The 4,892-nt window shown below is 47.8% G+C and overlaps 1 long non-coding RNA gene across 1 annotated transcript; it reads left to right on the top strand.

Moving 5' to 3' along the window:
* Nucleotides 1–2,998: 2,998 nt before the first annotated feature.
* Gm40424 lies at nucleotides 2,999–4,671 on the top strand. The gene is made up of 3 exons (XR_872760.3): nucleotides 2,999–3,409; nucleotides 3,634–3,808; nucleotides 4,428–4,671. It is a non-coding gene; the product is annotated as a predicted gene, 40424 (long non-coding RNA).
* The last annotated feature ends 221 nt before the right edge of the window (nucleotides 4,672–4,892 follow it).

Below are 4,892 nucleotides of genomic sequence, written 5' to 3' on the forward strand. Positions count from 1 at the left end.
AAGTCAGAACAGGAACTCCAACAGGGAAGGATCCTAGAGGCAGGAGCTAACAAAAAGACCATGGAGGAGTGCTACTTACTGGTTTGCTCCCCATATCTTGCTCTGCTGCTTTCTTACAGGACCCAGGACCACCGGAGCCCAGGGATAGCACCACCCACAATGGGCTGGATCCTCCCCTGTCAATCACTAATTAAGAAAATGCCTTATAGCCAGATTGTATGGAAGCATTTATCCAATTAAGGTTCCCTCCTCCTAGATAACTCTGATTTGTGTGTCAAGCTGACACACAACTAACCAGCACACAGGACAGATAAAAATGACTCCCTGAGAGTTTTAGACTTGACCTCTGATCTCTAAGGCCCAGCCTCTGGCCACAAAAGGCATTACAGCTCTATCCAAAAGCCTGGCTATGGACTTACAAGATTTCCCGATGAAACTCTTTGTGCCCAAGAACAACTACTTAGTATCTCTTAATCCAGAGTGCGTCCTCTGTAAGGTTGATGCCTGTGGGCTGCTGTGAGGATGTGTCAAGACCCTGGTATATAATATCTCCTAGTGACCGACTCCTCTTCCCTCTGAAAACAAGAGGGACGGTTTAGATGCAGTCCATGAGCAGGCTGGCTTTGTTAGCTCGCCATCCACTTCTCTTGGGGAAGAGTCCAAAGGAAATAACAATGTCTCTTGAGCAGCACGAACATGGCCCTCCACAGGGAAGCCAGCCAGGCTCTTGGTTGGCACCTCTGTGTATCCCAAAGACTCAACGTCTCTCCGGCAGCCATGCCTATTTAGATCCACTTATTTGCTTGGCTTCTCCCTACAGAATCCCTGACTGTGCAACCTCCTTCCCCACCTGCTGGCTTTATAAACCAAAGGACTGGCTCAGCAGTCACATGCTCGCTCGAACCTGTTCTGACCCCATGAGCAAGCCACGTGGTGTCTCTGGCTCTGATTCCCATGTGGGGCTTACCTGGTGAGCATGGTCCTGGAGCGTAATGTGGTGCAGTGGTAGGCCTGAGACAGCAGGAATGTTTTGCCATGCCAATGGGAGATGACTTGGCCACTCCCTTCAATATGACGTGGTGCTCCACAACGGTCTGGGGACAGATTGTCGGAGTGAGACCTGCTATCCCCATCATGGCAGACACCAGGAACTCCCTTCAGTCTCTCAAGCATCCTTTGACCTTCAGCAAAGACACCTGGGGGTTTGGGAGGCTCACTCCAGCTGCCTGACATTCCTCTTCTCTAAACTCAGATCACCATTAGGCCTCAGACTTGTCTTCTACCACAGGCCGTATTTAATGGATTCAATGTCACGCTCAGCAGCTCAGGCAGAGATTAGTCCCCTCCATTCAGTACAGGGTGCAACCACTGCTAATTCCGGGGAGCTGCTCTCAGCCTGGAAAGTGCCCAGAAGAACTCTACAGACACCTCACTCAGCAGGACCCATCAAAGACTCTACTGCTGACAGCTGCAGCCCCGTGGCCCCCGGTCCTGATGTGGGCATCACATACAAGAAGCAATTTAAGGAAGGGTTGATTTGGGCCGGGGGTTTTGAAGGATGGAGAAGGCCTGGTAGTGGGCTCAGCAGGCGACAGAGAAACTGGTTTACCTGTATTGACAATTTCCTGGGCCTCACAGGGACCAAACACCTCCAGCTAGGCCCCACATCCAAGGGTTCCCCCAACTTCTCAAAACCATGCAGTCTAAGCAGACTGAAGAATTAGGGTTCTGCTGCTGTGGTAAAACACCATGATCAAAAGCAACTTGGAGAGGAAAGGGTTTATTTTCTATCACACTTCCAGGTAACCGTCCACTTCTGAGAGAAGTAAGGGTAGGAACCTGGAAGGAGGAACTGAAGCAAAGGCCATGGAGGAATGTTGCTTAGGGCTTGCTGAGCCTGCTTTCTTATATTACAGCACCCAGGACTACCAGCGCACGGATGGCCCCACCCACAATGGCCCTCCCCCATCAATCACTAATTAAGAAATGCCCTACAGGCTCACCTACAGCTTGATATTATGGAGGCATTTGTTTTTGGTTTTATTCCCTTCTCACTCCAGCCCCACTAGCTCCCGGCCCAAAGATTTATTTATTTATTACATGTAAGTACACTGTAGCTGTCTTCAGACACACCAGAAGAGGGTGTCAGATTTCATTATGGGTGGTTGTTAGCCACCATGTGGTTGCTCGGAATTGAATTCAAGACCTCCGAAAGAGTGGTCAGTGCTCTTAACAGCTGAGCCATCTCTCCAACCCCGTTTTTGTTTTTTAAATTGAGATTCCTACTCTCAGATGACTGCAGCTTGTGTGAAGCTGACATGAAACCATCCAGCACAGGGCCCAAAGATTCATGAGATAATGAGGGGCATTTCATATTCACCCCATAACAAAGACCCTTTCCACTTTATAATAATGAAAGCAACCATTAACAATGATAGTGATAGTCGGGACGCTTTGTGCTTCTGTGGGCTATAGACACCACCATTTACTAGGTAGGAAGTGTACACGAGGTGCTTCAATGGCCTTATGGCTTAAAATTCTGTAACATCTGGCTTTTACAGACCTCATCTCAACATCCAAGAGTATTCAGATCTTCACTTTAAACTGCGATCGTCTTAAAGGATCAGAGCCTCTGATACTATGGGTGCCTAACAAAATGTCGTTTCTAAGATGTCCCTGAGCATGTGGTGAACCTATATGGGCCTCAGAGGGAGACAACCACGTCACAACTTCCCCCAAGACCCTCATCAGAAACCTGGGACTCCAAAGACAGTGTGTTGATGTACTCAAAAGGAATAAGAAGCTAACTCAGCTCCCACCCAGGCCCAGATCCAGGGCTCTGAGTTGGCCCACCCCAACTTCTACCCCATCTGTGAACTACACAAGTGAGTGAAGAAGCCATCTTGCAGAACCAAAGCTGCAGGATCTCCATGATACAGGGCAACAACAGGATATCTGAGAGGAGTCCCCATGAGGATCCAGTATTGATAATGTAGTAGCAGAAGCCAGAGGGACTCATTGCAACGAACATTTGTAACTAAAGCAGTTTGGGTAAAAGGGTATACTGTGTGACATGCCATGACATCACAGGTATACTGTGTGACATGCCATGACATCACAGGTATACTGTGTGACATGCCATGACACCACAGCTTTCATGGCGAGATAGCTTTTTGTTGCTTTGTTTATTTTATTTCTGTTCCTTTTGCGGGGGAGGTTGCAAAGATGAAGGAAAGATAGGAAGGGATATGAGTGGATTGGGGTGCATGATGTAAAATTCTTGAATTGATAATTTTAAAAGGGGGGGACGACTGTGAATCCAGAATTCCACCTCCTCCACACAAGAGGTGTCCTTCCTATGGACATTGGAGATAAAGACCTTTTTTGTTGTTCTCCAACAAAATGCCATGTGAGTCATTAATAAACCACAGAAATTGACTTCTTGTACTAAAGGAACTTAGCCAGTTAAGTCTAATGTACCAAGAGCTGCACAGTGCAAAGAAGGCTGCTGTCTCTACCATGCACTCTGTTGCCCTCACATGCCTGAGGGCAGGACTGGTTCCTGTCCTCAGAGCTCTTCTCTAAGGGCAACACCTTCATCATAACTGTGAACTCCTGGGCCTTGTCACCTAGGTGCCCCACGTCTTTATTTTGGTGTGTTGGGATTGAAGTTTCAACAAGGATCTAGGGAGACACATGCTCACATCCAACACCACGGCTCGCTTCCCCTAGACATGGGAGTCTTTCATGCTCAGCTGGACAGTAGGCATGAACTGAAATCGGAAAGAGATTTAAGTGCTCTTCACAGGTGGGTACAGACAGGGGCGTCAGCAGTTCCTACCAGCTTGAGATGAGACTATGGCTTTCATTCAGAATCCTGTCACTGTCATGAATAATTCTGAAAAGGCAGTCGCCATTTTTACAGAACCTGAGATGCTCCATACATGACCTATCTCCCTACCTTCCTGTCCCTGACGTTTTGAAAACTGTCTGAAGGAACCTTCAGATACTCTTACCATCTCATAGCCATGAAACTGCAAAGGAAACTCTGCTCCTGGTAGCAGGGTTGTGTGGGGAACAGCCTTGCCTGGGTACATGTGTAGAGCAGATGAAGTCCTGAGTGAAGGTGCGTTGTTGATGTGGGCATGGCCGTGTCAAGGATTGGGATTGGCAAAGCCTGCCCTGTATGGGTGAAGGCCAGAAGGTCGGCAAAGCGCTAATGCTGACAGTGTGTGAAAGCAGGAGATTGTCTACTGTGTGCAGCTACCTCTTCTCAGAAGACTGCTACCCGACAGAGACCACCTACTAAGATGAGCTAACTTTAGTGTTGTACAAAATAAGGCCCTGTTGTTGTGTAGGAGGGACAAAGCACTGTCTACCCGATCCCAGCTTAAATGTCTGTCTGTCCTTTTGTCATTCTATTTCAGCTCCTAGTCAGATCAAGTCCCTGCTGTGTGGGACGTGGCACCTGTGAATGACCCACTCACCATGACCAGAATTTTCTATCCTCTCAGCCTAAAGTCACAACAACAAGAGCCATGACAATACAATTCAGTGGAAGAGGGCTTGCCTGGTAGGTATGAGGCCCTCAATAGTGGTCTCAGCCTTCTAAATGCTGTGACCCTGTAATACAGTTCCTCATGTTGTGGTGACCCACCCCCCAACCATAAAATTTATTTTCATTCCTCCTCCGTACTGTAATTTTGCTACTGATGTAAACATCTGATATGCCCTTGGGAATATAAAAGGGGGTGGGTCACATGGCCCACAGGTTGAGAACCAATTTCTAGATGCAAGAAAGAAAGAAATGCCAACAGTCTAAAGGTTAGAATCCAAGCTATAAAATCCAGCAAGCCTTTCCTGCCAGAGACGATGGAAATGAACCAAACCAC

This window comes from Mus musculus, chromosome 12, assembly GCF_000001635.26.
Source record: "Mus musculus strain C57BL/6J chromosome 12, GRCm38.p6 C57BL/6J".
NCBI lineage: Eukaryota > Metazoa > Chordata > Mammalia > Rodentia > Muridae > Mus > Mus musculus.